Genomic DNA, 23,494 nt, shown 5'->3' on the forward strand with positions numbered 1-23,494 from the left:
CTGAATTGCAGGCAAAAGGAAAAGTCTTAGGCTGAGGACTAGGAGAGTCAAAGGACCAATCAGATAAGAATTGGTAACTTTAGTAATCTTACTTTCTGTCTCTCTTCTTTCACTTTGGAAATTTCAGGCTATTCTATATTACCATAATAGTAATACTATTACCTGTAGGAGAAAAATGACATCCATTTTTTGAAACCTACAAATTAGTAAAATTAGACACAGGGAATTATAAGTTCTTATATAGGTTGATATATGCATGCACATAAATGCATATATATATAGTTTCTCAGAGACAACCAGTCCTTGTACAAACTTGTTTTGACTCTCATTTTTACATCCTTATCTATTTAACAGACTATCATTGCTTAATGCCTTCAGTTTCTTATGTTTTGCTTTAACCAGAATATAGGAATATCTGAACTTGAAAGAGATATGATCTTCCACACACCTATGAATTTATTCTTCTTATAAGAACTAACAAGATGTATTTTAAATAACAGCATCTCTTTAATTTATTTGAGTGTTTTCAATAATATTTACACTTTTCTCAGGAGTACTGTCTTATGTAAATCTAAATAAAAGGGTTTCAAATACTGCTGCAGTAAACTGTTCAGGAGACAGTGAATTATTTAAATAACTATAATAATCTAAATAATTCTGTACCTAGATAAGTAGTAAAAAAAACAAAGGACCAATGATTTTTAAATACTTTGAATGTAATAAATATTTCTAGAAAGGTAACAATCACAGAAAATAAACCACCTCAAAACTTAAATAGCACTATAAAGCTGATGATACTTGTTTTTAAAATGACTATCAATCATATTAGGATTGGTATAGAGGACTGAAGGTGTTTCCATATTTTACTGCCTGACTGGGAGAGCCCTGGTTCTACAAGTTAATACATCAAAACTTTTTTAATAATTATGATTTTTAGTTATGACATCTTTGTTATGAAAAGTAAATAGTAAAAATTTTCTAAAGTTTAGACCGAGATAACCTAAAAGTAGCTGAACACTTTTCTTTTTTTTCTGGGTTGGACTATTGTTCCGGGAAGAGAGCTTGTAAGCAATCCTGGAATGGCTACCTCAAAGGATTGCATCATTAGGTATTAAATCTTGTTTATAAGCTATTAACTTGTGTTGATTGTTTGCAGATAGTTTTATTGTTCAACATCAAAATAAGATTTTGATGGCATATGAGCTGATTTGTTAGAAATGCCAAGAAACAGTGATGTTACAGAAAAGGAAAACTGAGATCTGAATTCTGAATCAAGGAAAAGAAATAGGTTAAATAATTTACTCAATCAGAATAATATGAGAAAAATTTTAAAAGGCAATCTAAGATCTTTGTATTTCTTCTTATGTTTTCTTGGCTTTGTTTGCTGTACATGGAATTAGATTCCACTGGCTTAACAAGAAATAGTCATGGATATTGTAATTGATAGTCTTTAACATAAGCAACATAAAATGTTATGATTGTTATATATTTTATATTTTAAAATTATTAAGCTCTTATAAGGTAACAGAATACAATGATCAAAAATAGTAAGTCATTTTTAATATTTAGAAAAATGAAAATAACATACAGGTCTTTGAGCAACATGGTCTGTTTTGTTGGATAGAAAACATCGTTTATTTTTGTTCCTAAAAAGGGTTTTTAGGAACCATTTTGAGTAAAAAATAAACAGATTTGGGAAAGAATAAAATCAGGGAGACCAAGGATTCTACTTGGAACAAGTAATAAGTTGTTTCTTTAAAAAAGAAATTGTTGATATCTAAGTAGCATGTCTAAAAGTTCATGTAAGCTTAGTATTGACCCATGAACATATCCTTATTCTCATCTATTTATTTAAAGGTAATTTTAATGTTTTTTTTTCTTACTAAAAGCAACTTTTTTGTTGTTATTTCACTTATCTGTTGTTCCTTTGGAAAATAACTATTTCTAATTTTGACATTTATTTATTCACTCAGTGAATGGTCTTAGCCCAAGAATACAATAGCAAGTAATCTATTGTCTTTGACTTTAACAATCTTATAGTCTTGTAGAGGGTTATGGTTGTGTGATATGTTAAGTATTGTGTATATGTATGTGTGTGTGTGTGTGTGTGTGTGTGTGTAATGTATATAGTATGTATATATGCATATATAAAAGATTTTTAGTTGCTAATACAGAAATAAGATACCAAAATCTGAATGAAGGTATGGTCTTTTGTTAATAGTAGGTGTGGGTGCTGGGCAAAGAAAGGAGTGGCTAATTCTGAAGAATTCAGGAGAGATCTCATAAAAAAGATGCTTAAGCTGAATCATGAGAAAATGAATAGGGACTTACAAGGTGTATGGAAGAGAAAGGCATTCTGATGGAAGTAATATAAGTGAAGGCTTAGAAAGAAGGCTCTAAGTCAAAGTTAATACATGTGTACTTAATGTTTACTGCTTTAGATATTAGACATATGTATGTAAGTAAATAACACATCATTTTCACCTTCATGGAAGCTGTAGTATAGTGTGGATGAAGATAAACTTGGCATGAAATAAAGTATTAAATTGGAGAGGTAGAGAGCATTATACCATAGATAGGTATCCAGGGGATATCAGCTTCCAAATTAACTACTTAACATTTGGGGCATAGATAAAATCATCAAGGGTGATTGAAAAGATTTAGACCAAAAAGTAGACCAAAGATTGAACTCTCCAGATGTCTATTCTGTTTTTTTGGTGAGCTCAGTGTTAGAAGTACTTTTCTGAATGAGCCGTTAAAACAAGGACTATTGGATGAGCCATCTCTAACTGTACCTTAGACTATGCTGAAAGCTCCCCATTTCCAGGTTTTCTCCGTTATTCAAAACTTTGCTTTTCATGTCACTTCACCATTGTCTAAAACCTATGATACTACTTGTTTTTGCTAAACAAAAGAAATCTGAAGAGGATTTTCACTTTTACAAAATGGCCATTGCCTCTTTGCTTCATGCTATTTCAGAGTAGGAAGGGCTTCATAGGAACACTCTTCTTTTCAATAGTAGGGGGAGACTTTCATATGAAAATTTCACTCCTGAGAAATACCTTATGGTTCGTTTATGTTCTTTGTGGCTTCCCTCCGAAGGAAGCACCTAATTTGTCCAATATTGGGACATTACAATAAATTCAGTGCATGTAAAGGAAATCTAGTTATTTTACATTATGCAGTCATGTTCCACAAGTTTTGAATTGTATGAGGAAGTAGTAGTCTTACATTAACCTACTCTGTTTATTATATAGTCTTCAGATATATTTATGTGACTGTAATTCACTGAACAACTTCTTAACACAGGTGTACACTTTTCCCTGCTGTAAGAATGACTCAAACCTATAATGTATTCAGAGAGATATCATAGGTAAGGATCTTAAATTTAATCCTGGAATTAATTTTTGTCTTTAAGAACATAAGAAATTACTTGTGTTTTTAAAAGATTTTCCAGGGGCGCCTGGGTGGCTTAGTCGGTTAAACATCCGACTTTCGGTTAGGTCATGATCTCACGGTTTGTGGGTTCGAGCCCCGCGTCGGGCTCTGTGCTGACTGCCAGCTCAGAGCCTGGAACCTGTTTCAGTCTGTGCCTCCCTCTCTCTCTGACCCTGACCTGCTCACGCTGTCTCTCTCTCCTAGAAATAAATAAAACATAAAAAAATAAAATAAAATAAAAGATTTTGCATCTTTCTTTTTTTCTCTAATTAGTGAGTTCATAGTATTTTGTGTTATTATTTGTTCTGATGAAACCACTCTAATTTTTATAATTCATGAGAGCAACTTAGCTCAGTACCCTGTCTACCTCTTTCACTATCTGAATAGTCAGTGTGTAGGACAGTGTCTAAAATATCATAAGCTTTCATTATTTGTCTTATGGACAAATAAATGAATAAAATTCCATAAAATTTAATACTTTATAGATTCCTATTTTGTATATTATACTTTCTCTACATGAATATGTTCATCTCCCCTTATGTTATTTCATTATGACACCACCATATCAGGTGTGTGGGCATAGACACAGACTAGGTCAATCATAATCTCTTCCCGTGAGTTCTGTATCAGTTTCTTGACCAATATAGATATATAGTTTCTTGATTATTTAGGTACCAGAATATAGCTATCTTTTTTCTTGTGGTTGGAATGTCAGAGAAGCAGTCAGCAGAAGGGAGCCAGCACCCTGAAACAGAGAGCAAAGGGAGGATGACCATTCACCCCAGATTACTGGTGAGGGAATCCTTCATTTCCAGGTTGCAGTCTGCTTCTCATGACTGGTTGCATTACAGCCAGTGAGTCCATAGGATATCCCTGGAACTTGAGAGTAACTTTGAAGCGATTTTCCTTCCCTCCCCCCTTAAACTAGATGGGTTTTCTATTACTATAACTAAAATATTCCATCTCTCAAAATATTTACATCTCTCAAGATATTAAGAACACTGAAAAAGTATGCTTTTGAAATGGAAGATGTGCTTATATATTAAAAATCTAAAACAAAAAGAATCACAAAAAAACCCTAAAATGTTCTAAAGTTACTTCCTTAATCTTTGTTAGATGAATTTTATTGAAATACTTTGAAATGCATTACTTCCATGATGCTTTTATTACATCAACCTTAGAGCTTATCTCTGTAAGCACCTTTTCACCCAGCTTTGTTTTAACCTCCATGTTTTTGCATTTCTTTTTTGGGAAAAAAAAATAGTTGACAATATTTAGCACTAGACCCCTGAGACACCACATCGTTGGGTAGAAAAAGGCCCTAAAACTTATTTACTATGTGTACTTTATCACCGTCACAAGGTTAAGATGTAATAGAAAACAGGCATAAAAAACACAGATTTTGTGTTATTGTCTTACACTTTGTGAACTCTCTCAAACAAGGTGAAATATAGCAAATAATGGGAATGAACTTTTAGACCTTTTACCCTCATTAGAATTCTTGAGAGTTTTCTCTCTTTTGTCATTCTATTGGTCTTTGCTATGGCTGGTGTTCAGTAACTCAGCTTTTATGGCTTACATTTATTTTCTCTGTTTTATATTCATTTTAAGCAAATAAGTATTGTCAACTAAGTGTAAAACAGTGTGATATATAAGGTAGAGTATATATGAGGAGTATTAATGACTATCCTTAACAGGTATAGTTATAATAGGCATATAATAGGTATATATTTTTTATATAATAGGTAATAATTTTTAATTTGTAGCTTGAATTTAGTTGTGTGAAAATAGCTTTGTACATAGTGTTTTTTAGGATTATGAAGAGATAAATTTATTTTAGCAGTTGATCCATTGACCTGGGATTTTAAAAATATTAGTTATTCATTGAACGTGTCTATGCTGTAGTGTAGAAGCCTTAAATCTTGATGATTAAAGACATAAATATAGATGTCTTTATTATGGGCAATGAATAAAAATAAAGACATTTGACATTAATAAACAGCAGTATTAATATTTTGTTATTGATAGCAAAAGACAATGTGTTTGAAAAAGTCAGAAAGTATAGTTCTATAAAGCAAATATACATTTTACACATCTTCCCTCAGATGATGAATAACACATGTTGTTATGGGAAAGTAAATTTTATGAGAAAACATTTTTTTGAAACAATAGTGTTTTTATTGTATACTTGGCACAAAGCTATAGGGAATTTTTTGTATATATAAGAAAAAATGCCATCTAAACCTTTATTTTTAAAAATGAAACTCTACTATATTTCTTGATAGAAATCAAATAGTTCATTTTTCTCTACCAAAGAAAATATTTTTAATTTCAAATATTATCTTTGTTTTTCATTAATACTTAGTATCTTATAATGTCACGGAACTATCATCTTCATTTATTAGGATATATATGGGATTTTTATGTTTGGAGATGTTGCTTTTCAACCACTCTCCATTGGGCATGAAATTTGTGTTGCTTTTCCAGTGCTAGTAATGGACCCATATTATTTTATTTTATACTCACACATCGTTCCTTTTTTGAGTAAGGACACATATTTGTAGGAAGGCAGATGAAGCTGTAACTCAGAGACTGCAAGATACTGACTGGCTTGTTCCCTGGAACCTAAGACCTTGGCATCATTAGCATGGTTTTGTTACAATGTAATCAGGGATGCTGCTTGACAGTAATGAGTTTCAAGTAGTAACAGGTAACTCTGCCTTTGCCTGTTTTCAGTAACCAGTTGGGCTTCATATAAAATTTGAAATATTTACATTTCAACCTACTCCTAGCTTCAGGTCTACCTTATTGTCCTCTGGCAATTCAAATCAGATAACCAGAATTAAATCCAACAGTATAGGGAGTGTTTTTTATATTTGCATTTGTTTCCCATATCTTCGTCATCCCTATTTAACTCTGTCTATGCCTGGGTTAAGCTGCCTTCTGCATAGCATGATTTATCAAAATGCTATGTTGAGTAATTCATACTAAAAAAAAAAAAAAAAAACAACAACAAATAGATAATTTAGGGACACCTGGGGGGCTCAGTCAGTTGAGCATCCCACACTTGATTTCAGTTCAGGTCATGATCCCAGAGTCCTGGTATTGAGCTCCGTATTGGGCTCCATGCTGAGTGTGGAGCTTGTTAAGATATTCTCTCTCTCTCTCTCTCTCTCTCTCTCTCTCTCTCTTCCTATCCCCCCACCTCCGACCCCCCCAGTCAGCTCTTTCTCTAAAAATAAATGAAATAATAAATTAAAAATAAATAAATAGGTATGTGACATACTTTATTCCTTTGGTTTAGAAAATAATTTATTGAACATTTTGTTTAAACAATGGTGACCATTGCCTTTGTCTGGTTTTAGCTCATTAAATACTGGTTAGAATGACTTGTGTAAGAGACATTGTGTTGGAAAGATTGATCAGAATCAGGATGTGGAAAGTAGTTATATTTTAGAAGCATAAAAAATTGAAGAGGAAAATACCATTGAGATGAAATATCTATGACATAATAAGGTAGGTTCATATGTATATTTTCACATTGGCCTGAAAGATGACATAAGTGCACTATTTTCTTATACAGCACATTTATTTCAGCTGTTTACAGATTTCTTATTGGACTGCATAGTAAGGAAGAACAAGCCTCAATTTAAGTTTTCCTGAATAACTTCACAACATAAATAAGCAATATATTTGTAGGGCACATGGGATGCTCAGTAGGTTAAATGTCTGACTTTGGCTTAGGTACTGATATCACAGGGTGTGAGTTCAAGCCCTGCTGTGGGCTGTAAGCTGTCAGCACAGAGCCCACTTTGGATCCTGTCTCCCATCTCTTTCTGCCCCTCTCCCACTCACATTCTCCCTCGTTCTCTTAAAAACAGATAGACATAAAAAGATAAATAAATAAAAATAAGTGATATGTTAGTAACTTTGTTAGATATTAGATAAGTAAATAGTATTCCTATATCAAATATTGATATTTTTAACTATTTACTCACTGAACACAGAAGTTGAGGTTTTTCTTCCATGCCACAAACTGGGATAGGTAGCAAGAAAAGACTATGAGGTTCAATATCTAACGTACCTAGAATGAATCATCATTAGGTTCAAAGAAGCTACACCTTTAAGAAAAACATCTAAACAAGCGTTTGACTAAGGGTATTTCAACTTTTTACTTGATTTTCTCTTTCTGTCTGAATATCATGTAAACTACATTTATGGTAAAATATAACATATACTGTATTGAGATGATGAAATCTTAGTGATTTAGATGGGGAATATCAAAAAGGAAGTAGAATAATATTTAAATGTGTCTGTTGGGCCAAAACAGATATTCAGGGTTAAGTGGAATTTTCAAAGCTATGATAGTTTCTGAAAGCTGTTTCTAAGACTGTTAAATGTAATACATATGGAATTTTGTATGTATGTATTTACAGCTGGCTTCAAATTGAAATTTGATTTTGTACTAAGTCTAATCACAGAAGTTGTATTGCATTTTAAAAAGCTATGCAATTTACAGTTGGCCTAGGGAAAAAAACAAAATTTCCTCAAAGGTTAAATACCATTTAATCTGAAAATATACATGACTCAAAATCCTGATGCTCTTCAGCAATCTTACATGATAAAATATAAAAATGTCTATATTTTTGCTTAGACAGGAACACAAGCATATTTTTCAGACTTTCTTCTTAATCCTTTAAATGAAATATTAAATAGAAAAGATTGACAGTTTTCTCTACATATTAAAAACAAAAAAATAGTAGTGCCTAGAAAAAGATATACATTTAGTAGAAAATAAATATTTGAAGGAGTATTGGAAAAATAGAAATAATAAATAGAGCAGTATAATTTATAATTCTATCAAATATATATGTATAACAAATATAAATTAGTGACTAGTGACTATATATATATAATATGTAATATATGCATACCTAAACATATTTTTATATATGCATATATATGTGTGTATATATGTATGCAAATATATATATGCATATATATATTTAATGATTTTCTAGGACCAAATCAAATTACTATGAAATATTAAACCTATATAATGTTTCTAAGAGACTATTACTAAAAACTACTTAGAATAAGTTTTTAAGTCACTAAATTGTAATGCATTTTCTAGAAAAAAAATGCCCTTGTTGCAAATATACTTAAATTAAAAATGAACTTATTAGGATGCTGAGCAGATGCAAAGTGTTCCTTTATATCTCTGGGGGTTGTAGTATTTAAATTTGGCTTAAATGGTGAGTATAATGAATTTACAGGGTTATCGTAACCTTAATTAGAGAAATATGCAAGTAACAAACCCATTTCAGTCTATGATTCTTAGATACTCTTTACTAGGGGAATTGAGTGTATTAAGGTTATTTCTTTATCTCTTTTATTTGTAAGTAGCAAAGACCTTGGTTCAAAGGGATAGAACAAATGATATTTATGTGAGTTTTTAAGACTAACTTGAAGCATTTTGGAAATGGGCTACCTTTTAATTCTAAAATCCAAATAGTAAAATATAATCAAATAAAACCTTTAAAAATTATGACTGTATATATTTTAATTAGCTTCATTTTCCTCTGACTCTTAACATGGAACACTGTTTTCTTCAAAAAAGGAAAGATGAACAGTTTTTGTATGAAACCAAATCAATTTTAAAGGTCTCAGTTCAGTCACACAGAGTGTAATTTAAGGTTCAAAAGTGTGAAAATAAAACGTGAAGTCGGTTGTATTTAGAGACATTATAATTATTTCTCCTGATCCCTAATTTGAACCCATTTAACTGTAAAATATTATATTAAAATACATAATGAAAGTGATAAAATTAAGGTATCTGTTTTAGTAAATATAAGCCTCTTTGAAATCATTTCTATTCAATCTCTACATGGAAATCAGAATATGTAATTGAATGTTGAAGTAAATCCTCTTAAGCAATTTGGTGCCACATGTATTTCCAAAAATGAAAGTACCTATTAGCATGCCTGTCACTTGGTAGCCCATTAGTAAGAGGTGACTCTATCTAACCCTACTAGGTTTCTTCTTTCACTCCCTAGGCAGCAACTATTAAGCCATGCTCTGAAGACCTGGCAATAAATATTTACAAAGTTTTTAGAGGTTTTGGGTGGTAGTGATTTTGAATTTTCAGAGAGGTGAAATTTCAAGTCAAACACTTGGCTGTAAGAAGAAATAAATAGCTAAAAATGTGCAAACTCTCTATATAGTCAGTGAGAGTTGTTTCAACAATCTAAAAGACATCCTCTAATGGAATCATTGAAAGCATTCATGAAAGACATTAATGAGGCATCAATGAAGGCATTGGGAAGAATTTATGAAAGGAAAATAGGTAAAAAGCATAAACAAATTGGCCTATACGCTGTATTATATTACTTTCTTTAAATTTTCATCCTCTGAGAACAATGGCCAGAATACTTATTAAGTTCCTATATTGCCTGGCCCCTGCCTTATCCTTCACTATTGCTCATGACACTGAAACTCATGGCTACCTTTCAGTGTTAGCCAACTTCCTTTGTATATCAAGTTCTCTCTAACTTGATTGCCCTTCCTTTCAATCTCAGATCTTCTCCCTACCAACAAACATAAATACATACATTTATTCCTGAGTGGACTAAGTTCTTTTTAATTTTCAGGTCTCTTTTTAAAAACTGTTTCTTCAGGGAAGTTTTCCTGACTCTAATATGTTACTGAATTTTTTCCATTATTACATTAATAACATTCTATGCTTCTTTGTAGGACTTCCTTCATAGCAATTAATGCATTTGCTTAATTTCTGTCTACTCTTCTAAGTAATGAATACCTTGAGAGCAAAGGGCTATGTCTAGTTCACTGTACAATTCTAGCACATAATAGAGTGTCTGTCATATAGTAGCTGTTCAGCAAATATTTGTGGAATGGATAAATAAGTAAATTGAATAACAATAAGAATGGATTCTAATGCTCTTCATAACTCTTTTTATTTTTTTTTCTTTAGTCACGGAAAGAAAATAATTGTACTGGCATTTTTTAACATTATTTTAAGCTTTTCACTTTTCTAATTGAACCTCCTCTCCCTGGTGTATAGTAGAATCAATGGTGTCTTTTATTTATGTTTCATGAAATGATTTGGTTTATAATAAATATTATGCTACCTATAGTCAAAAAATGGGAATCTTAACTTACATACTTAACACTTATACATTAAGAACCTAATTGGTGGATAAGCAGCCTATTTTGTGGACTCAGTTGTGTGAAGATCAAAGCTGTGTTGAGGACACTGGGTTGGCTTAGTATGTGAAGTGTCCAACACAAGTTGACTATTTTGCCTCAGGTCATGACTTCACAGTCATGAGATAGAGCCCTGTGTTGGGTTCCATGCTTGGCTGAAGCCTGCTTAAGATTCTTTCTCTCTCCCCCTGCCCTTCATTCCCATGCATACCCACTTTCTCAATCTCAATCTCTCTCTCTCTCTCTCTCTCTCTCTCTCATAAAAAATAAAAGAAAATCTTTAAAAAGTCACGAAACCTTCACAACTTTTAATATCTTCTTCTCTGTCCCACCTTGAATATCTGAGGTACTGTCCATTAACATGACACCCTATATCCAGTTACTCTTATTTTTTTTTTAATGTTTTATTTATTTCTAGGAGAGAGACAGCATGAGTAGGGGAGGGTCAGAGAGAGAGGGAGTCACAGACTCTGAAACAGGCTCCAGGCTCTGAGCTGGCAGTCAGCACAGAGCCCGACGCGGGGCTCGAACCCATGAACCGTGAGATCATGACCCAAGCGAAAGTCGGAAGCTTAACCAACTAAGCCACCCAGGCACCCCAAGTTACTCTTATTTTTTAATGTTTATTTACTTATTATGAGAGAGCAGGAGGAAGGGGGAGAGAGAGAGAGAGAGAGAGAAAGGAGAGAGAGAGAGAGATAGAGAGAATCCCACACAGGCTCTTCACTGTCAGCACAGAGCCCAATGTGGGTCTTGATCCCACGAAACATGAGATCATTACCTGAGCCAAAACCAAGAGTCAGATGCTTAAGTGACTAAACCTCCCAGGTGCCCCTATATATAGTTTCTCTTTATAAATTAAGGTCTCTGTGCCTTTGTTTTGTTTTTGTTTATTTTTTAATGGTGAATTTCTTTTAAAAATATTTTAATATTTATTTATTTTTGAGAGAAAGAAACAGAGTGCAAATGGGGAAGGGGCAGAGAGAGAGGGGGACTCAGAATCCAAAGCAGGCTCCAGGCTATGAGCTGTCAGCACAGAACCTGATGTAGGGCTCGAGCCCCTGGGCCATGTTAACTGACTGAGCCATCCGGGTTCCCCAGGTCTCTATGCTTTTGTATGCAGTTTTCTCCATCTCTGGAATGCCTTTCCATTCTTCTCATTTTGGAAAAATCCTCAGACCTTAACATGTTCCCAAAGTTTAATCTGTATCCCCATCACTCTCCCTACCACCAAGCCAAACAAAACTAGTGTTTTCCATATACTTAGTATATATCTGTATGATAGCATATGTCACCCTGTGTAGGAATGGTTGGATTGTGGGATGTACTTTGAATTCTTATCAATTTATATAGATATAGTGTAGAGCGAATGAGAGTAAATGTTCAGTCAACTTTTGTTCTTTGAGAAGATAAACTGGCTTAAGTGGTTTTCTCTCAGTGAATTTTGTTATATTGAAACTGTATTCTCTGTAATAAGAAACACTTCTCTATAGGTGTTTTTAGAGTTACCTTTGTGTTGTCATGAACTAATACCTGATATATATCATTTGTTGAGGTAGAAGGCAGTATGTTGATTCTATCTTCCACTCCTTATTATAAATTTATGTCTAAGTGTTATTGTACTTCTTTTTTATAAGTGATAACACTTTGGCTCTGATAAATTGAGTGACTTTCTCAGGACTGTATTGTTAACAGGCAAAGCAAACATTTTAACCCAGTTCTTTCACTTTTAGTTCATACACTTTTTTTTTTTTTTATTTCTGAGAGACAGACAGCTTGAACAGGGGAGGGTCAGAGAGAGAGGGAGTCACAGACTGAAACAGGCTCTGGGCTCTGAGCTGGCAGTCAGCACAGAGCCCGATGCGGGGCTCGAACCCACGAACCGTGAGATCGTGACCTAAGCGAAAGTCGGATGCTTAACCGACTAAGCCACCCAGGTGCCCCTAGTTCATACACTTTTATTTTGCCTTAGTACAGCCCACTATTTGTCAATGACCCATGTATTACTTAGAGTACGTTTTTTGAGGAATTGATACAAGGCAACTATTTATACATATATATACATATGTGTGTGTGTGTGTTTTGCCTTTATATGTATACATATGTATATACGTATAATACATACATATATACATATACATATATGTGTATATACATATAATACATGCATGCATGTATATACATATATATGCATATAAAGGCAAAACACACACACACACATTGAAGGGACAGATAAAGCATCACAACCAGACATGATAGGATTGTTGGAATTATTAGACTGGGAATTTAACACAACTATGATTAATATGTTTAGAGCTTTAATTGATAAATTTTACAGTATGCAAGAACAGATGGGCAATGTAAGCAGAGAGATAGGAATCCTAAGAAAGAGCCAAACAGAAATGCTAGATAGGAAAAAACAAAACAAAACACAATACTAACTGAATAATCTTTTTGATATGCTTATTAATAGACTGGACCTGGCTGTGGAAAGAATCTCTGATCTTTGAGAGGATATCTCAATAGGAGTTTTGAAAACTGAAAAGCAAAGAGAACCTAGACAAACAAACAACAAAAATAGAATAAAATAAATAATGTCTGTGGGACAGCTACAGAGGGTGTCACGTTCATGTAACGAAAATACCAAAAGGAGAAGAAAGCAATAGAAGAAGTATTTGATACAATAATGACTGAGAAGGTCCTCAAATTAATGTCGTATGCCAAACCACAAATATAGAAATCACAGATAACACAAAGTAGGAATAAATGCAAAAAAAAAAAAAAAATACACCTAACATGTCATTCCAACTCACAGAAAATTGAAGATAAAGAAAAAAATCCTGAAAGAACCAGGAGAAACACATTACCTCTAGAGGAACAAAGATAGGAATTACGTCTGACTTCTCAGACACCATGCAAGCAAGAAGAGCATGGAGTAAAATATGTGTTGAGAGAAAACAAACAAAACCAAAACAAACACAAGCAAACAAAACCACTAACCTAGAATCATGCACCCTGATAAATCATCTTTCAAAAGTGAAAGAGAATTTCTCAAGCAAAATTTGAGGGAATTTGTTGCCAGGAGACCTGCCTTGCAAAAAATATTAAAAGAAGTTCTTTAAAGAGAAGGAAGCTAGTATAGGTCAGATCTACATAAAGGAAGAGTACTGAAGAAGAAGGGATACATGAAGGTAAAATAAAAACTTTTATTTTCTTAATCATAATTGAGTTAAAAGATAACAGGTTATTCAAAATAATAATTGCAATAATATATTCAATTATGTATGCTTAAAACACACACACACACAAACACACACACACACAGACACATGTTTATGTGTAAGTGAAATGAATGCCAGCAATAATATAAGGAAAATGAGAGGAATTGGATTACTTTATTTTAAGGTATTCACAATACCTGCGGGACCTTGGCAGCTCAGTCAGTTAAGCATTTGACTTCAGCTCAGGTCGTGATCTCATGGTGAGTTCAAGCCCTCGTTGGGCTCTCTGCTGTCAGTGCAGAACCCACTTTACATCCTCTGTCTCCCTCGCTTTTTATCTTCCCCTTCCCTGCTTGTTCTTTCTCTCTCTGAAAAATAAATATTTAAAAAAACAAGTACTCACACTACCCATAATGTTACTTGAATTTGGACTTGGATTCATTGTAGAGTTACATTGCAAACTTCAGGGCAACCACTAAAAAACAAAACAAAACAAAACAAAAAAAAGGTATAACTAATATGCTAAGAAAGAAAAAGTAAAAGAGAATTAAATCATATAAATTTTTAATTAAAAGCACAAAGGACAGTAAAAGAGTAGAAGACAAAAGTAGGAACAAAGAACAAGGGCAATAATTCTATAAGAGTAATGCATATGGCAGATATTAATCCACCTGTATCAATAATAATTTTAAATGTAAATGGTCCAAAAATACCAATTAAAAGACAGAGATTGTCAGAGTACATCAAAAAGTATAATCCAACTATATGTTGTTTACAAAAAAAACTTTTTAAATGTAAAGATACATTTAGACTCAAAATAAATGTATGGAGGAAAAAAATACCCTGCTAACACTAATCAAAAGAAAACAAGAATAGCAATATTGATCAGACAGAACAGGCTTCAAAGTAAGGAAAGTTACCAGGGAGAAAGAAGGGCATTACATAATGTTAAGGGGTGTGAATTCTTCAAGAAGACGTAATAATTCTCAACGTGTATATAACACCTAACAACAGGCATCAAACCACATGAGGCAAAAACAGATAGGACTTCAAGGAGAAATAGATCAATCCTCTCTCATAGTTGGAGACTTAACACTCTTCTCTCAGATATGAACAGATTCAGCAGCAGAAAATCCATAAGGACATAGTTGAACTTAACAACACCATCAATCAGCTGGCTGTCATTGACATCTATAGACTACTTTATATAATGGCAGCAAAATTCACATTTTTCTGCCATTCAAGCTCACATGGGACATTCACCAAGATGAATCACATTCTGGACCATAAAAAAAAAACCTTAAGAAATTTAAAAGTATAGAAACCATGCAGTGTCTGTTCTCAGACCTCAGTGGATTTAAACCAGGAATCGATAACAGAAAGACAGCTAGAAAACTCCCATAACATGGGGGATTGAGCAATACATTTCTAAACAAAAAATTCTGAAGAGAAATTAAAAAAAAAATAGTTTAAACTATATGAAAATAAAAACGTAACTTAATCAGAATTTACAGGCTGCAGCAAAAGTGTGCTTCAAAAGTATTTAATAGCATTGAATACATGTATTAGAAAAGAAAGAAGATTGGAAATCACTAATCTGGGGCATCTGGCTGACTCAGTCAGTAGAGCATGTGACTCTTGATCTCAGGACTCTTGAGCCCCATGCTGGGTGTAGAGATTACTTAAAAATATATTCTTAAAAAAATATAAAAAAATAAAATAATCTAAGAGTCTACCTTAGAAAACTAGAGGAAAACAACAAACTAAATCCAAAGTAAATAGTAGAAAAGAAATAATGAGAATTAGAGCTGAAATCAATGAAGTTGAAAACAGGAAATCAATAGAGAAAATAAGCAAATACACAAACTGACTCCTTGAAAAAGTAAGTAACATCAATAAGCCTCTATCCAGGCTAAGAAAAAAAAGAGGACACATTTTTTTCAGAAACGAAAAAAGAAAACATCACTGTAGATATCATGGAAATTAAAAGGATAATAAAGGAGAACTATGAACAATTCCATACACACAAATTTGAAAACATAAAGTGGACCAAGGACACAGTCTACCATAACTCACACAAGAAGAAACAGGTAGTCTCAATAGGCTTATTTCTATTGAATAAGTTGAATAATGATAATAATGATCTTTTAAAACAGAAAGTGTCAGGTCCAGATGAGCTCATTGGTGAATTCTACCAAACTTTTAACAAATAAATATACCAATTCTCTACAGTCTCTTTCAGAGGATGGATGCAGAGGGAATACTTCCTAACTCATTCTGCACCTTGCATTACCCTAAAAACCAAACAAAAGTATTATACAGAAAGAAAACTACAGACCGGTCTTTCATGAGCATAGATGTAAAAATCCTTAACAGTGTATTTACAAGTCAAATCCAAAGAAGTATAAAAAAAAGTTGTGCATCATGACCAAGTGGGATTTATCAATGCAAATCTGGTTCAACATTTGAAAATCAATTAATGTAATCCATCACATCAACAGACCAAAAAAAAAAAAAAATCACATGATCATATCAATAGACGCAAAAAAAAAATTCATGAAATCCAACATCCATTCATGATGAGAATTTACCCATTCATTATAGAAACATGAAATAATGAAGAACTTTCTCAACTTAATAAAGTCTATCTACAAAAAACATATAGCTGACATCATACCTAATGGGGAGAAACTTGAAGCTCTTCCAGTGAGATCAGGTACAAGGCCAGCCACTTTGAAAGATAGTTTGGTGATTTTGTACTAACCTATATACTCTTACCATATGATTCAGCAACTGTGTTCTTTAGTATTTATCCAAAGAAGTTGAAAACCTATGTCCACACAAAAGCCTATACATGGGTGTTTATAGCAGCTATTCTTAATTACCAAAGCTTGAAAGCAACAGACATTTTTCAGTAGATGAATGGATAAATAAATTGTGATACATCCAGATAATGAAATATATCTAAGTGCTTAAAAGAAATGAGCTACGAAGCCATGAAAGGAAAGACATGGAGGAATCTTAAATGCGTATTACTAAGTAAAAGAAGCCAAACTGAAAAACCTGAATAATGTAGGATTCCACTTATATGACCTTACGGAAAAGACAAAACTATGGCGATAATAAATATATCCATTGTTTCTTGGTGGGCAAGATGGAGAGGCAAAGAGAGATGAACAGGCAAATGTGGGGTAGGAAGGTAGCCAGAGAATGGAGGAGTTAGCAAACCATTTATCAGTATAACTTTTACTTACAAGAAATGGGTGACTGCTGATTTTTTTTTTTTAATTCTGATAGAGGTTCACCAGAGAAAGTTAAGCTATAGTAAATGATTGATTGTGCTTAAGCCTCATGTTCTTTCTAAGAGATGTAGTTCCCTGAAAAGTTTGACTTTTTGTTTACTGAAGGTAGTTTCAACACATTTATAATCAAGACGGGGAGCTGCATTTTTATTGCAGGAACTGAACTGAAAGCAAAATTCACTTAGCAAAAATACTAAACTGGTAACAAAATTCACAGATAACTATTCTCTGGGAAAGTCCCACTTGGATTTTCCTCCTTATTAGTTAAAGATGTCACTGGAGTGTGACTCAGTTGGGTTTGTCTCAAGTTCTCATTTTATTTCGGTGAAGCAGTACCAACAGCGTTTGTTTTATTAATCCCCATGAACGAGGTTGATGGGAAGGTGTTAGCACTCATGGGGCTGACAATCTAATATCCTTCCTAAGGAAGCAAAAGGTACAAGTTAACTAACATGTGACACAAATCAAGATGAATATGTAAAAGAACAGAAGTTGAGTCCTTTAGAAAGAGATAGGGGATGTTTAAAAGCTTAGAAAAAAAGAGAAGCAAATAATACATAAAAGTTTGTGGACAGGATGGGTTTGGGTAAGCTGAGAGGAAGCCAAGGGTGCAGGAATATGCTAATAAATAAAGCACATGTAAAAGGACTCCACAGTGCTTTCCAAATTGCTTAGATTTTTAATCTTTTGAGTGAGAGAGCTTCACCTTACAAACCTCTGACTCCTCCATTCAAGATTTATAAGGCACCTTTTGCCTCCGTATCTTCATGTTTATGCACAATTTATCTTTTTAATTGAGCGATTCTCACTATCCCTGTGAAGTAGTGGGACACTTTCATTTTGCTGATGAGGGCATTGAGGCACAGAAAGGTTAACTGCCTTGCTCAGGGTCATGCATCAGTAGCTGGCAGAACTTAAACTCAGAACATTCTGAAGAGACTTACTTAAGAACTCATAACAAAGTTTAACTTTACAGATAATTAAGCCCAATTAACGCCCTCTACATATTCATTATGGAATTCATACTATATCTGTAGTTAACTGAAAGGGAAACTCCACAGAAAATTGTTGCAATATGTTTTCCAACAGAAATAGAGCTAGTGTTTATTGATATTTAATTGTTTAATTATATCTTGTGTAACAGACCTACCCCCCTGCCCCATGTGCAGATGCATGTGAAGAAATCACATATCCCACTAGCATGAATGCTACTCAAAGGATAGTCTAATTCACTGGTCAGTAAGCTGCTCAGCACAGATTCAAAAGCTCTTTTTCAGACTATATTTGGACTATTATTTTCAGATAAAGACCTTATATTTAAAGAGAAAATTGACTGACTTGGATTGTGTTTATAATAGGCAATTGGGACAGTATGTTTCCAGAAAGCCAAGTCTCAAAAGTAACAATTTGAAAGAAGTGGGTGTGTTGACCCTGGTGAGGAGGGTACTAAAGGGAAGCATGGTGATTGTTTTCAGATATTTAAGGGGCTCTCTTAGAAAAGGGAGTGGCCTAGTTTTGAGTTGTTCCAGAAGACAGAATTAGGCAGAAGTTAAAAGGCAGATTTTGGCTTAAAATAAAAATGTTGCTAACAATTAGAGCACTCTAACAATATAATGAGTGCCTTGTTAGATGGGGAAAATAGACAGGAACTCTTAATTGAACACCTTGTATTTTCCAGGCACTGGGCCATTAGTTCCATAAAGCAGCAGCAGCAGCAGCAACAACAACAACAAAACCCCACAAAATATGAATTCAAAGAGCCTGGCATGTTATAAGCTCCCACTTGTAATGTTCTCTTTCTTTCCCTGAGTATTTCTTTAATATATTCACAACAATCCAATGACATTGTCGTTACTGTCAACGTTTTTCAGAGAAGACAACTTATCAAAGTCAAACAGCAAATAGCTAGGACTTGAATCCAGATCTATGTCCAAATCTTACATATCTTCTGCTGTGCTCTGACATCTCTGCCATACCATATTGTTTTTCTCTCTTTCTACTGTGGATGTTGAGTTAAGAGACATCAAGAAAGGAGGGACAAAACTTTGCACATTTGGTAGCAAAAATTTGTATATTTTTATTTTATTTTTTTACTCTTCCATTTGCTTGAGGAGTCCTGCTACTTCCCTGGGATATACTCTTGGTTGTTCAATTATAAGTTGACTTGTCAAAAGGCAGGTAGTGACATTTCTAACCTTTCAATGATAGATTAGGCAAGCTGTTTGGAAATAATTGATGCACTTCTGTAATCACAAAACCTCCTCCTGATTTTCCTTTATAACTTTTTTATTTACGACATTTTTTTATGTAGGTTATATCCAACAGGGATTTGGAGAGTGTTAAGGTACAGCATAGAAAATACTAGCATGACCCTGAACATACTTCTTATCTTTTTTAAAATTTCATTCCTGGGGCACCTGGGTGGCTTAGTCGGTTAAGCGGCCGGCTTTCGCTTAGGTCATGATCTCGCGATTCGTGGGTTCGAGCCCCGCGTCGGGCTCTGTGCTGACTGCCAGCTCAGAGCCTGGAGCCTATTTCAGAGTCTGTGTCTCCCTCTCTCTCTAACCCTCCCCTGTTCATGCTGTATCTCTCTCTCCTAGAAATAAATTAAAAAAAAAAAAAAGTTTAAAATTTCATTCCTTTGGTATTGAATCTTTTTCACTTTTCAGTCTTTTACTAAAATGTCAAGACACTTAGGTGTTTTGTCTCGGGATGGTTAAAATTTATTAATCACCATCTTAGCTATTAGATTTCATCTTAACTGGAGCTCATTGGCATTTTGTTATCTTTCTTGACTAACAGTTTTGTTTGTTGAATAATGTCACAGAAAACACCTAGATCTACTCCCTGAGCTAGGGAGTATCCTCCCTAGCTCATTTGAGCTATTTTTTGAGTATCCTCCAAATAAGTCTCCTGTTACTCTTGCTTTTGATGTGTCTTTACACTTTCCTGCCTAACATTTACATATTTATGACTTATTTCTGCCACAGTGCTAATTTCAAGTAGTTAATGAAAAACAGAAAACCTAGCTTTTTAAACTCTCTGATGGTATAATACAGTGCAAATTACTGAACTCTCAGAGTTTCTTGTTTCTCTTTTGTAAAATGAAAATATTAGATTAGGACAGTATTTTATCGCATTAGTCAATATTAAGATGTCTTCATAATTTTTGTTCTACCCACATAAAACTATATTCTTATTTTCATTAAAATTTTTATTGAATCATTATTCTACATAATTAAATATTAGTTTAAAGTTAAGTTCAAAATTACTACCAAAAATGAAACTCCAATATCTCCAACATAAATATAAAATAATAAAACATTAATGCTAAGAAAAGCATGACTTCCAAAGAATTGGAGGCTGAATGAAGCTTTCTTTTTCTCTCCTTTAGGAATGGAGAATAGCAAGAGTTAGAGTATTAAAGATATGGAGACAGCACACTGAGACTTTCTCTTTGGTGTAATAAGAAGGAAGAAGTTTCACACAATCTGATTCAGTTCTATTTAATGTACTCTATACACCTGAACTTGTCTTGTTTACCACCCTTAGGGAAACACTGGACTCAACTATCTGCAATGACCTAGATATGGTCTCTAAGCTTAGAGACCATGATCTGGCAAATTAATTTATAATGAAGTTTCAGTAGTTGGAGACTCAATGTTTTGTTTTGTTTAGTTTTCAGATTAGAGTTTCTCCATGAACGTTAAGCTTTAGGGAATTCTACTGAAGGAGATATTTTGGAACTGGTGGCATTTCCAGAAGTCATCTGATCTTATTTCTTAGGTAATTTCCTAGTGGAGCCCTCCAGTCCCCAGTTACTTTGAAAAATAATATTTTTTTTGAAAGATAAAGGACTTTGGTGGCTCATAAATCCTAATTTATGACCTTGAACAAATTCCTTAGCCTTTTTCAGCCTTAATTTCTTCTTTGCAATAAGAGTGCCAACATCCACAGGGGGTTCAAATAAAATGGTAAAATGTGGAATATCTACCATGGCACATGATACGTAACAGAAGTTAAAAATATACCTTTTTATCTAATTTTGAATCAAAATAGTCTAGTAAAGTACAAATCTAATTTATTTTACTTATTAAATATCTTAATATTATAAAGAATGTCAAATTGCATTTGTGTGACTTTAGATAAGCATTAGAGTGTTGTGGTTAGGATCATGGACTCTAGAGTCAATGGCATGGTTTGAGTCCTAACTTATGAGCTGAGTGAATTTGGACAAAGTATTTAACCTCATGTAAACAATGGGCATATTAATAACACCTACTTTGGGGGTTGTAATGAAATTTGAATTAGTTAATATAAGTAAAGTGCTAAGGACATTAATAGTCATATAATGGTTATACCATAAATGCTTAATGATTCATACCTCTAATGATGTTTTAAAAAGTGAAATAATTATCAGAGAAAAATGTTTCTAGGAAACACTTTATTGTACTATTATCTTTCTAGTGGATAAACAAAAGTTGCTGTAAAATTAAAAGCTATGAACATTGAAATGCAAAATACAATACAATAAATATCCCTAAACAGGCTCCTTACTGAATAAACACTACATAGCAACCTTTGACATATAGCATCAACGATAAAATGTTTAATATTTATATGTTTTCAATTGCTATTTACATTGATTAATGTAAGGCATCTCCGTCCTGTCAGTTTTGGTGTCTTTATTTATAGGTCAAATGTTAACATGGCATCAGGAAATGGAATTTTTACAATGGATAGCTCTTTGTGATAAGATGTTTTTGGAAAATGTACAGAAACAGGTTTTACAGAAGTCTTCTTGCAGAACTGCCCCAATTATAGTGAGGTTGAGTAACTAAGAAAATAACANATTGAGTGGAGGTAGATATGGGTCGTCATCTGATTGGCAAGAGACCGTGCAAACTTGCTTTAACCTCAACAATAACATGCTGCTCTTTACCCAGGGTGACTCTGCTTTTACCTGTCTTAGTAACTTTTGGGTAATAGTGGGGAGGCTCATCGGCAATCCACCACATCATCCACCAGAGTCAGTGGAGATAGGTTTGTACAGGTCTCATGGTTTACCTTGGTGGGTAGTTAGAACCTAGGGACACTATTGACCCATGCTGCTCTTTAACAGTGAGTGTTAGAGAATGTTTAAACAGGCCTATAGAACAAATTGTCCACATATCAAATAATCTTGGATCTTTCCTTCCTGGAGAAGAGCTTGAGGAGGAGAGAAAATCAGAAGATACTGGGCACCAGCATCTTTATTTTTCTAACCATAGCAGGATGACATAAATTTGTCGGTTGCTGGTTAGATTCAAACTTTGGGACCATTTTATACCTTTATTAAGATGAATACCTTGATAATTTCATACTACTAAAACCTGAAACTATGACTATATCTTACTTTAAATATGTTTCCTGGCTTTAAGAATATCATCAAATGGGGCACCCGGGTAGCTCAGTCAGTCAGTTGAGCTGTCGAGCATCAACTTAGATGCAGGTCATGATCTTGCAGTTCATGACTTTGAGTCTCACATTGGGCTCACTGCTGTCAATGAAAAGCCTGCTTCAGATCCTCTGCCCCCTCCTCTCTACCCCTCCCCTGCTTGCACACACTATTTCCCTCTAAAAAATAAATAAACGTTAAAAAAAATCATTGAATAATAAATAACATATATGAATCTTTACCTCTAATGGTTAATACGCAAAACATGTTAACATTTTGGCAGAGGACATATTTCATCCAGTATATGATTTTGTCATTGTTTAGGGAGGAAAGTGTGGCTATTTGGAAAACGTAGAAAGGGACAGCTTTTCTGCAGAAGAATCTACATTTTAAGCTGCACATTACTGAGAGTCTCATATAATGTGAATGGTAAATGAAGTTGGTCCAAGATTTTAAAAAAAGGAAATGATTCTTTGTACATGCTTCTGTATACATTTTATATTTTTATAACAAACAGATATGACAAGTTGCAAGTGAACTGTGAAGTATTATCATTTAATTTAAATAACTGAGCAAGTATAGAACAGAACTGAAAAGTTGTATTGCTTATTTTCAAAGTCAGTAAGAATATATCACATAGACACATACTCCAAATAGTTAACTTTGAACTATATGTTCTTTTAGGTGCAGGATGTTGTGTTAGGTACTAAGGGTACCAAGATGAACAGGACCAGTTCTTTGAACTCGAGAGTTCTCAATGAATAAGAGAAGCATCATTATAATATGGTAGAGTACTAATCATATAGATTTGTGAACAAAATGCCTGGAAAGCATGAAATAGGGTAAGAAAGATCCACAAATCTGAAAAATGG

General features: G+C 33.6%; 1 protein-coding gene across 1 annotated transcript in view; it reads left to right on the forward strand.

The window, feature by feature from the left end:
- The window catches only part of ERBB4 (erb-b2 receptor tyrosine kinase 4), an 830,995-nt gene that overhangs the window by 140,355 nt on the left and 667,146 nt on the right, over window positions 1-23,494 (forward strand). The gene's annotated exons all lie outside the window — the stretch shown is intronic.

The sequence above is a fragment of the Crocuta crocuta genome, unplaced genomic scaffold (genome assembly GCF_008692635.1).
Source record: "Crocuta crocuta isolate KB4526 unplaced genomic scaffold, BGI_CrCroc_1.0 scaffold160, whole genome shotgun sequence".
NCBI lineage: Eukaryota > Metazoa > Chordata > Mammalia > Carnivora > Hyaenidae > Crocuta > Crocuta crocuta.